The sequence below is a fragment of the Salvelinus fontinalis genome, chromosome 3 (genome assembly GCF_029448725.1).
Source record: "Salvelinus fontinalis isolate EN_2023a chromosome 3, ASM2944872v1, whole genome shotgun sequence".
Taxonomy (NCBI): Eukaryota; Metazoa; Chordata; class Actinopteri; order Salmoniformes; family Salmonidae; genus Salvelinus; species Salvelinus fontinalis.
The window spans coordinates 69,365,854-69,378,896 of record NC_074667.1 but is presented as its reverse complement, the minus strand read 5'-3'; positions in this window follow the sequence as shown (position 1 = coordinate 69,378,896).

Sequence of the window (13,043 nt, the reverse complement as noted above, 5' to 3'; positions counted from 1 at the left end):
TCAAAGCATGCGCGGACCAACTGGGAAGTGTTTTCACTGACATTTTCAACCTCTCCCTGACTGCTGATCCTCAACACTGGATCCCTTTAGAGGTCGGTGCTCAGTTCCCTTCTGTACTCCCTGTTCACCTCCCTGTACTCGCCTGATTACCGACAACGATGAGACAGCGAGGAAGTCAGAGACCAACTTCTCCCTCAATGTGAGCAAGACAAAGGAGCTGATTGTGGACTACAGGAAAAGGCGTGCTGAACAGGCCCCCAATAATATCTGCATTGTATCTATATTGTTTTCGGCGCATGTGACAAATAAAGTTTGATTTAATTTATACATTTTTTTAAGGTAATGTTGCTGTTTGGAAATGGAAGGAAATACCATGCGTTCATGGCTCTGTCTAATAATTTGCATTGCCGGGAACTTGTTCTGGACTGAGACGAGACTCCACAATCATCTCCTTTGCTTTGTTGACGTTGAGTGTGAGGTTATTTTCCTGACACCACACTCCGAGGGCCCTCACCTCCTCCCTGTAGGCCGTCTCGTTGTTGTTGGTAATCAAGCCTACTACTGTAGTGTCGTCTGCAAACTTGATGATTGAGTTGGAGGTGTGCATGGCCACGCAGTCATGGGTGAACAGGGAGTACAGGAGATGGCTGAGAACGCACCCTTGTGGGGCCCCAGTGTTGAGGATCAGCGGGGTGGAGATGTTGTTTCCTGCCTCACCACCTGGGAGCGGCCCGTCAGAAAGTCCAGGAACCATTTGCACAGGGCAGTGTCGAGACCCAGGGTCTCAAGCTTAATGACGAGTTTGGAGGGAACTATGGTGTTAAATGCTGAGCTGTAATTGATGAACAGCATTCTTACATAGGTATTCCTCTTGTCCAGATGGGACAGGGCAATGTGCAGTGTGATTGCGATTGCGTCATCTGTGGACCTATTGGGGCAGTAAGCAAATTGGAGTGGGTCTAGGGTGGCAGGTGGAGTGAGGTGATATGATCCTTCACTAGTCTCTCAGAGCACTTCATGATGACGGAAGTGAGTGCTACAGGGCGATAGTCGTTTAGCTCAGTTACCTTAGCTTTCTTGGAAACAGGAACAGTGGTGGCCCTTTTGAAGCACGTGGGAACAGCAGACTGGGATAAGGTGGGATTGAATATGTCCGTAAAGACACCAGCCAGCCGTTCTGCGCATGCTCTGAGGACATGGCAAAGGATGAAGTCTGGGTCGGCAGCCTTGCGAGGGTTAACACGTTTAAATGTTTTACTCACGTTGGCTGCGGTGAAGGAAAGACAGCAGGTTTTGGTAGTGGGCCGTGTCAGCGGCACTGTATTGTCCTCAAAGCGAGCAAAGAAGTTGTTTAGTTTGTCTGGGAGCAAGACATCGGTGTCCGCGACAGGTCCTGGTTTTCTTTCTGTAATCCGTGATTGACTGTAGACCCTGCCACATACGTCTCGTGTCTGAGCCGTTGAATTGCGACTCTACTTTGTCTCTATACTGAAGCTTAGCTTGTTTGATTGCCTTGCGGAGGGAATAGCTACACTGTTTGTATTCGGTCATGTTTCCGGTCACTTTGCCATGATTAAAAGCAGTGGTTAGTTTCAGTTTTGTGCGAATGCAGCCATCAATCCATGGTTTCTGGTTGGGGAAGGTTTTAATAGTCACCTTGGGTACAACATCACCGGTGCACTTGCTAATAAACTCGCTCACCGAATCAGCGTATACATCAGTGTTGTTGTCCGATGCTGTCCAGGACATATCCCAGTCCACGTGATTGAAGCAATCTTGACGCATGGAATCAGATTGGTCAGACCAGCGTTGAACAGACCTGAGCACAGGCGTTTCCTGTTTAAGTTTCTGTCTTTAGGCTGGGAGCAACAAGATGGAGTCGTGGTCAGTTTTGTCGAAAGGAGGACGAGGGAGGGCTTTGTATGCGTCGCAGAAGTTAGTGTAGCAATGATCGTGAATTTTGCCAGCCCGGGTTGCACATTCGAGATGCTGATAAAATTTAGGGAGCCTTGTTTTCAGATTAGCCTTGTTGAAATCTCCAGCTACAATAAATGCAGCCTCAGAATATGTGGTTTACAGTTTACATAAAGTCCAATGAAGTTCTTTCAGGGCCGTCGAGGTGTCTGCTCTGGAGGGGATATACAAGGCTGTGATTAAAATCGAAGAGAATTCTCTTGGTAGATAATGCGGTCGGAATTGGAGGAATTCGAGGTCAGCCGAACAAAAGGACTTGAGTTCCTGTATGTTGTTATGATCACACCACGACTCGTTAATGATAAGGCATACACCCCCCGCCCTTCTTCTTACCAGAGAGATGTTTGTTTCTGTCGCTGCGATGCGTGAAGAAACCGTTTGGCTGTACCGACTCTGATAACGTATCCCGAGTGAGCTGGTTCCGTGATGGCGCCTTGCTTCGCGTTCTTAGGAATCTATGCAGTATTTTTTTTTTTTTTTATGTATAATTTCTTACACTGTTACCCCAGGAAATCTCAAGTCTTATTACCACCACCCAGAACAATGGATCTGATTCCAGTAGGCGACCCAAAACAACGGCGCCGCAGAAGCGGCAGATGGGGCGGTCTTCTGGTCAGGCTCCGTTGACAGGCACATCGCTCACCGCTCCCGAGTATACTATTTGCCAATGTCCAGTCTCTTGACAACAAGGTAGACGAAATTCGAGCACAATAACTGTTCATCGGGAGCTTCATGAAATGGGTTTCCATGGCAGAGCACACCGATCTCGACAAACCAAGCCTAAGATCACAATGCTTCGGCTGGAGTGGTGTAAAGCTCACCGCTGTTGGACTCTGGAGCAATGGAAACGTGTTCTCTGAAGTGATGAGTCATGCTTCACCATCTGTCAGTCCGACTTACGAATCTGGGTTTGGTGGATGCTAGGAGAATGCTAACTGCCCCAATGCATAGTGCCAACTGTAAAGTTTGGTGGAAGAGGAATAATTGTCTGGGGCTGTTTTTCATGGTCCGGACTAGGCCCCTTCGTTCCAGTGAAGGAAAATCTTAACATTACAGCATGCAATGACATTCTAGACCATTCTGTGCTTCCAACTTTGTGCCAACAGTTTGGGGAAGGCCTTTCCTGTTTCAGCATGACAATGCCCCCATGCATAAAGCGAGGTCCATACAGAAATGATTTGTCGAGATCGGTGTGGAAGAACATGACTGGCCTGCACAGATCCCTGACCTCAACCCCATCGACACCTTTGGGATGAATTGGAACGGCGACTGTGAGCCAGGCCTAATCACCCAACATCAGTGTCCGACCTCTCTAATGCTCTTGTGACTGAATGGAAAGCAAGTCCCCGCAGCAATGTTCCAACAATCTAGTGGATAGCCTTCCCAGAAGAGTGGAGGCTGTTATAGCATCAAAGGGGGGGACCAACTCCATATTAATGACCATGATTTTGGAATAAGATGTTTGATTTTCTTTTGATCAGGTAGTTTATTCTATAACAAACATACCCCTCCCCTTCTTCACAACAACTTTGTCAATATGACTTGAGCGTGATAATTGCCCATCCAGTGTTATATCTAGGAGTTGAGCTTCCTCAACTGGCTCAATGGTCACACCATTTATACACAACTCCTGTTGAGGTTTTTACAGAAACCTTTTAACCAAATACAGATGTATTTTATTAAAATTGAAACTGACTGTAACTCTTTATCTAGACTTTTTATGAGCTCACTGGCTTTGGTTTCCAACACGTAGAGTGGGGATTCATCATAGTCATTCTAGCTTTGTGTAAGACCAGTAGCAAATCATTTGTAAAAATAGAGAAGAGAGAAGAGTAACAGCCCAAGGCAACTGCACTTAGGGAAACCACAATGTACACATCTGATGTTAGAGAAGCTTCCATTGAAGAACACTCTCTGGGTTCTATTGGAGAAATAACTCTCCAACCATGTGATGGCAGGTGAGTTTTTTTTTTCAATAACAATTTGTGATCAATAACATCAAAGACTGCACTCAATAACATCTCCAACTATCATCTTATCATCCATTTCTTTTAGCCAATCATTAGTCATCTGAGTCAGTGCAGAACAAGTTGAGTGCACTTCTCAATATGCCTGCTAAAGGCAGTAGGCAACACGTTCTCTGAAAATAGCATCTCCATCCTTTTACTAAGAACAGGCAGCATACTGATTGGGTGGCTCTTAGTCAGCAAAGGGTGCTTTACTATTTTTAGGCAGTAGAATGACTTTAGCTTCCTTCCACGGCTGTGGACACACACACTCCTTTAGGCTTTGGTTAAAGCTATTGCAAATAGGCGTGGCAATACAGTCTGCTACCAATCTCAATAGTTTCCCACCAGGGTTTTCTATACCTTGTGGCTTATTATTATTGATGGATAATAATAGTTAATCCAGGGCCTCCCGAGTGGTGCAGCGGTCTAAGGCACCTGAATCGCAGTGCTGAGGCGACACTACAGCCTCGTGTTTGAACCAAGGTCGGCCTTGACCGGGAGCCCCATAGGGTAACTCACAATTGTCTCAGCGTCGTCTGGGTTAGGGGAGGGTTTTGCTGGGGGGATTTCCTTGGTTCATCGTGCTCTAGTGACTCCTTGTGGCGGGCCGGGTGCCTGCAAGCTGACCCGGTCATCAGTTTCATCCGACACATTGGTGTGGCTGGCTTCCGGGTTAAGCGAGCAGTGTGTTAAGAAGCAGAACGGCTTGGCGGGTTTTGAAGGAAGAATGACTCGACCTTCGCTTCTCCTGAGCCCGTTGAGGAATTGCAGCGATGAGACGAGATCTTAAAAACCAATTGTATATAACAAAAGTGGGGAGAAAAAAGGGGGGGAATTCTGTTGTTTTTCCACCTCTTCCTCTTGACCAATTTCAAAACAGAAATCTCTTTCATTATTAGATGTTTAAAAAAAAAATTGTTCACTGTTCAATGTTGCATTTCAATTCTGAGTTTTTCCACTATAATAATGTATATATTTTTTAAATGAATGAATATTATATGAATAATATTACGACACAGATCATACATGTAACGTTAGCGAGCCAGCTAACTTCAGCTAGCTAGCTAACAGTACACTTTAACTTGAAATAAAAACAACTTTCTGACTACATTTGACGTTACATTTACGTTACATGTACGTTACGTTACATTTACGTTACATTTACGTTCAAATGTCGCTCCTGTGAAGTAGTAACCCGCGACATACGTCTCGCTTGATAGTTAGCAGCTAGGCTGGCAGCTTCCGCCAAGCAACTAAGGCTAACAGCGTTGCGGGATCCAAATTAAACAGGTAGGCTAGTAAACAGGAAAAACTTTTTCCAGAAACATTCAAAACAAACAAACGGAGCTCTCTCTCTCGTTCAGCATGCGTCGTGTTCTGATGACGTGCGAGTTGGTGTGTGTCTCAGCAAAAACATTAATGAAAATGTATTCACATATATTCACATATAGTCATCAGACTGATCATTTAATGACTTGCAAGGTACAGTAAAGTAAGTGTTTAGTCAAATAGCAAATGCAGTACTGGTCCACAATTAAATATGTTATCAAAGGAAAGTTGTGGAAGAGTGATAATTCTTTAATGTGTGTGTTCCTTTCGGGAAATGTGTCTTAAATCTCAAAGAAACAGCACAGCGTCACCAATAGGTGCAGAACTACATACACCACAAGCAACAACAACAGCAGACACAAGTTTTACTGCAACAGCTTTCTGACCTCTAATAGATGTCTGACTCCTCCACATTCTCTAATAGATGTCTGTTTCCTCCACATTCTCTAACAGATGTCTGACTCCTCCACATTCTCTAATAGATGTCTGTTTCCTCCACATTCTCTAATAGATGTCTGACTCCTCCACATTCTCTAATAGATGTCTGACTCCTCCACATTCTCTAATAGATGTCTGACTCCTCCACATTCTCTAATAGATGTCTGTTTCCTCCACATTCTCTAATAGATGTCTGATTCGTCCACATTCTCTAATAGATGTCTGTTTCCTCCACATTCTCTAATAGATGTCTGACTCCACATTCTCTAATAGATGTCTGACTCCACATTCTCTAATAGATGTCTGACTCCTCCACATTCTCTAATAGATGTCTGACTCCTCCACATTCTCTAATAGATGTCTGACTCCACATTCTCTAATAGATGTCTGACTCCACATTCTCTAATAGATGTCTGACTCCACATTCTCTAATAGATGTCTGACTCCTCCACATTCTCTAATAGATGTCTGACTCCTCCACATTCTCTAATAGATGTCTGTTTCCTCCACATTCTCTAATAGATGTCTGATTCCTCCACATTCTCTAATAGATGTCTGTTTCCTCCACATTCTCTAATAGATGTCTGATTCGTCCACATTCTCTAATAGATGTCTGTTTCCTCCACATTCTCTAATAGATGTCTGACTCCACATTCTCTAATAGATGTCTGACTCCACATTCTCTAATAGATGTCTGACTCCTCCACATTCTCTAATAGATGTCTGACTCCACATTCTCTAATAGATGTCTGACTCCTCCACATTCTCTAATAGATATCTGACTCCTCCACATTCTCTAATAGATGTCTGTTTCCTCCACATTCTCTAATAGATGTCTGACTCCACATTCTCTAATAGATGTCTGACTCCACATTCTCTAATAGATGTCTGACTCCAGATTCTCTAATAGATGTCTGTTTCCTCCACATTCTCTAATAGATGTCTGACTCCACATTCTCTAATAGATGTCTGACTCCAGATTCTCTAATAGATGTCTGACTCCTCCACATTCTCTAATAGATGTCTGACTCCTCCACATTCTCTAATAGATGTCTGTTTCCTCCACATTCTCTAATAGATGTCTGATTCCTCCACATTCTCTAATAGATGTCTGTTTCCTCCACATTCTCTAATAGATGTCTGATTCGTCCACATTCTCTAATAGATGTCTGTTTCCTCCACATTCTCTAATAGATGTCTGACTCCACATTCTCTAATAGATGTCTGACTCCACATTCTCTAATAGATGTCTGACTCCTCCACATTCTCTAATAGATGTCTGACTCCACATTCTCTAATAGATGTCTGACTCCTCCACATTCTCTAATAGATATCTGACTCCTCCACATTCTCTAATAGATGTCTGTTTCCTCCACATTCTCTAATAGATGTCTGACTCCACATTCTCTAATAGATGTCTGACTCCACATTCTCTAATAGATGTCTGACTCCAGATTCTCTAATAGATGTCTGTTTCCTCCACATTCTCTAATAGATGTCTGACTCCACATTCTCTAATAGATGTCTGACTCCAGATTCTCTAATAGATGTCTGACTCCTCCACATTCTCTAATAGATATCTGACTCCTCCACATTCTCTAATAGATGTCTGTTTCCTCCACATTCTCTAATAGATGTCTGTTTCCTCCACATTCTCTAACAGATGTCTGACTCCTCCACATTCTCTAATAGATGTCTGATTCGTCCACATTCTCTAATAGATGTCTGACTCCTCCACATTCTCTAATAGATGTCTGATTCGTCCACATTCTCTAATAGATGTCTGATTCGTCCACATTCTCTAATAGATGTCTGACTCCACATTCTCTAATAGATGTCTGACTCCTCCACATTCTCTAATAGATGTCTGACTCCACATTCTCTAATAGATGTCTGACTCCACATTCTCTAATAGAGGTCTGACTCCTCCACATTCTCTAATAGAGGTCTGACTCCTCCACATTCTCTAATAGATGTCTGACTCCTCCACATTCTCTAATAGATGTCTGACTCCACATTCTCTAATAGATGTCTGACTCCACATTCTCTAATAGATGTCTGACTCCACATTCTCTAATAGATGTCTGACTCCACATTCTCTAATAGATGTCTGACTCCACATTCTCTAATAGATGTCTGACTCCACATTCTCTAATAGATGTCTGACTCCTCCACATTCTCTAATAGAGGTCTGACTCCTCCACATTCTCTAATAGATGTCTGACTCCAGATTCTCTAATAGATGTCTGAGTCCTCCACATTCTCTAATAGATGTCTGACTCCTCCACATTCTCTAATAGATGTCTGACTCCAGATTCTCTAATAGATGTCTGACTCCACATTCTCTAATAGATGTCTGACTCCACATTCTCTAATAGATGTCTGACTCCACATTCTCTAATAGATGTCTGACTCCTCCACATTCTCTAATAGATGTCTGACTCCTCCACATTCTCTAATAGATATCTGACTCCTCCACATTCTCTAATAGATATCTGACTCCTCCACATTCTCTAATAGATATCTGACTCCTCCACATTCTCTAATAGATGTCTGACTCCTCCACATTCTCTAATAGATGTCTGACTCCACATTCTCTAATAGATGTCTGACTCCTCCACATTCTCTAATAGATGTCTGACTCCAGATTCTCTAATAGATGTCTGATTCGTCCACATTCTCTAATAGATGTCTGATTCGTCCACATTCTCTAATAGATGTCTGATTCGTCCACATTCTCTAATAGATGTCTGATTCGTCCACATTCTCTAATAGATGTCTGACTCCACATTCTCTAATAGATGTCTGACTCCTCCACATTCTCTAATAGATGTCTGACTCCACATTCTCTAATAGATGTCTGACTCCAGATTCTCTAATAGAGGTCTGACTCCTCCACATTCTCTAATAGATGTCTGACTCCTCCACATTCTCTAATAGATGTCTGACTCCACATTCTCTAATAGATGTCTGACTCCACATTCTCTAACAGATGTCTGACTCCAGATTCTAAAATAGAGGTCTGACTCCTCCACATTCTCTAATAGATGTCTGACTCCACATTCTCTAATAGATGTCTGACTCCACATTCTCTAATAGAGGTCTGACTCCTCCACATTCTCTAATAGATGTCTGACTCCTCCACATTCTCTAATAGATGTCTGACTCCACATTCTCTAATAGATGTCTGACTCCACATTCTCTAATAGATGTCTGACTCCTCCAGATTCTCTAATAGATGTCTGACTCCAGATTCTCTAATAGATGTCTGACTCCTCCACATTCTCTAATAGATGTCTGACTCCACATTCTCTAATAGATGTCTGACTCCAGATTCTCTAATAGATGTCTGACTCCTCCACATTCTCTAATAGAGGTCTGACTCCTCCACATTCTCTAATAGATGTCTGACTCCAGATTCTCTAATAGATGTCTGAGTCCTCCACATTCTCTAATAGATGTCTGACTCCTCCACATTCTCTAATAGATGTCTGACTCCAGATTCTCTAATAGATGTCTGACTCCACATTCTCTAATAGATGTCTGACTCCACATTCTCTAATAGATGTCTGACTCCACATTCTCTAATAGATGTCTGACTCCTCCACATTCTCTAATAGATGTCTGACTCCTCCACATTCTCTAATAGATATCTGACTCCTCCACATTCTCTAATAGATGTCTGACTCCAGATTCTCTAATAGATATCTGACTCCTCCACATTCTCTAATAGATATCTGACTCCTCCACATTCTCTAATAGATATCTGACTCCTCCACATTCTCTAATAGATGTCTGACTCCAGATTCTCTAATAGATGTCTGACTCCTCCACATTCTCTAATAGATGTCTGACTCCACATTCTCTAATAGATGTCTGACTCCTCCACATTCTCTAATAGATGTCTGACTCCTCCACATTCTCTAATAGATGTCTGACTCCAGATTCTCTAATAGATGTCTGACTCCTCCACATTCTCTAATAGATATCTGACTCCAGATTCTCTAATAGATGTCTGACTCCACATTCTCTAATAGATGTCTGACTCCTCCACATTCTCTAATAGATGTCTGACTCCTCCACATTCTCTAATAGATGTCTGACTCCACATTCTCTAATAGATGTCTGACTCCACATTCTCTAATAGATGTCTGACTCCTCCACATTCTCTAATAGATGTCTGACTCTTCCACATTCTCTAATAGATGTCTGATTCGTCCACATGCTCTAATAGATGTCTGATTCGTCCACATTCTCTAATAGATGTCTGACTCCAGATTCTCTAATAGATGTCTGACTCCACATTCTCTAATAGATGTCTGACTCCACATTCTCTAATAGATGTCTGACTCCTCCACATGCTCTAATAGATGTCTGATTCGTCCACATTCTCTAATAGATGTCTGACTCCTCCACATGCTCTAATAGATGTCTGATTCGTCCACATTCTCTAATAGATGTCTGACTCCTCCACATGCTCTAATAGATGTCTGATTCGTCCACATTCTCTAATAGATGTCTGACTCCTCCACATTCTCTAATAGATGTCTGACTCCAGATTCTCTAATAGATGTCTGACTCCAGATTCTCTAATAGATGTCTGACTCCACATTCTCTAATAGATGTCTGACTCCAGATTCTCTAATAGATGTCTGACTCCACATTCTCTAATAGATGTCTGACTCCACATTCTCTAATAGATGTCTGACTCCACATTCTCTAATAGATGTCTGACTCCTCCACATTCTCTAATAGATGTCTGACTCCTCCACATTCTCTAATAGATGTCTGACTCCACATTCTCTAATAGATGTCTGACTCCACATTCTCTAATAGATGTCTGACTCCTCCACATTCTCTAATAGATGTCTGACTCCTTCACATTCTCTAATAGATGTCTGTTTCCTCCACATTCTCTAATAGATGTCTGTTTCCTCCACATTCTCTAATAAATATCTGACTCCTCCACATTCTCTAATAGATGTCTGACTCCTCCACATGCTCTAACGGATAAGCGGCACTCAGACCTGGGAAGGGTTACTAGAGACATCAAACAATCAAAGCAAGGCTGTCATAGTAGATCATGTGTACGCGTGTCTGACTGACTGTGTGTCTGACACTGTCTGTCCATGCCGTGTCAAATGTGGTACCATCTGCTGAAGCCCTGGTGGCCCCTGATGGGGGTTGAGGGTGTGGGGGGGGGGGATCACCTTGGTGATCTCTAGTTTCTCCAACCCTCTAAGACCTGGGTTCAAACATTATTTAACATATAAAAAAATATAAAATAAATGTGTTTTAGTCTGCCTGGAGTGCCAGATGGGCGGGGTTTGCACTTTTGCAACTATTCTATTGGTTGTGTCCCGCCATGTAAGCTCAATCAAGTCCAGATAAAGTTTTTTCAGTTATTGTGTTTTAACACAGAGCTGATCCGTACGGGGCGGCAGGTAGCCTAGTGGTTAGAGCATTGGGCCAGTGACTGAAAAGTTGCTCGATCGAATCCCCGATCTGACATGGTAAAAATCTCTCGAACAAGGCAGTTAACCCACTGTTTCTAGGCCGTCATTGTAAACGAGAATTTGTTTTTAACTGACTTGCCTAGTTAAATAAAGGATACAAATACATTCCTCCTATCTCCTTGGTTTGAGGCAGGGAATGCATGTGACAAACCATTTGTCGGTGGTTGGTGGGCCGTTCAGTCTGAACACAACTTAATAGCGTCTGTTCGGTGGGCCATTCAGTCTGAACACAACTTAATAGCTTCTGTTTGGTGGGCCATTCAGTCTGAACACAACTTAATAGCTGCTCTTTGCTCCTCATGGCAACGTGGAAACAAACTCTCTCCTTCCTGTGTGAGTGTGCTACCGTAGGTGTTTGTTGTCAGGTGTTTGTAGCTCTCTCCTCAGTACATAAAGAGCTCAGCAGAGCAGTAAATATGACAGTGTAACAAAACTGTAAACACTAAGGGTGGGTTGCACCAACACGGTTTAAATTAATCTATGATTAGAGCTAATCTAGGTTTTGTAAATCTATGACTTTCGGTTTTAAACTATGATTAGTGACGTGTTACACCAATATATGAGGTATTACGTGAGTTGAAACGAAGTAGCTAGCCTACTTGACAAATGAGGCCACAAAGTTGCTGTTTCTTGATAAAATAATAACAATGGAACGTTAGAACTACTGTAGCTCCTTCATGAAAGGTTGTCATTGGTTGGCTGATTTGAAATACAATCCATTATTTACTAGACAGAAAACGAACTAGTTGTACGTGTTGAATTGCTATGCTTTATCTTGGCCAGGTCGCAGTTGCAAATGAGAACTTGTTCTCAACTAGCCTACCTGGTTAAATAAATGTGAAATAAATAAATGAAAAAAATAAAAATAAAAATAAAAGTTAGTTAACGTTAGCTACTGTAGCTAGCTAGTTAATAAACCAAGTTAGCTAGTATAAAAAGTTATTTATTATTGTCATTACTTTTAACGTTATTTAGCCATTTATTATTTGTCCGCTAGACACCACATCGTGGCACGTCAAAGAAGTTCAAATTTCTCGGCTTATGAACAAAAAAACTATTGTCGGAGCTAATGGAGGAATTTAGAAACGTTTACTGGAGGATAAAAAAAAACAGACAACACGAAAGAAGGAAAACACCTGGGCCATTTTATGCGACAAATATAACGGATCGATTAAAGAGAAGAGGGACATGAAAGTCGGAGGAAAGCGTACTGGAATTAAAAAAAAAAAGCGAAAGCCTAAAAGCAGCAGAGTAGCAGCGGGGGCTATTTCAAACGGAAGGGGACCTCCGTCCAAGGGAATTGATCACCCAGAAGATATGCGGGATGATTCCCCATAACCCACCAATATTTAGTAAGCATAAATAACCGGTAAATATCAATGCCTATAATGCACGTTAAAACTAACGTTAATGCTACAACGTTACCGTTATCAGGCCCGTTACAGCATGTTGCATAACATCATCATTCGTACCAAGGTAGGGCATATAATAGGCCCCAATTCAATTGTTGTACAAAATGGGCACGTAAATAGTTAACTCATTATTCGGTAGGCTACCATAAAACTGAACAGGATTCAACCTCTCTCTCTAATTATTCTCTGAAGAATTCGTTTTCTTCTCTCCACGGTAGATATGCTGCCATTTTATCAGTTAAAGTGAAAGTAGACTTAGATTAGCGGAAGGATTATTTTAATTTAGAGCTAGGCCCCTTTCTTCTCAATTTCCGCCTGAATGACGTGCCCAAAGTAAACTGCCTGTTGCTCAGGCCCTGAAGCCA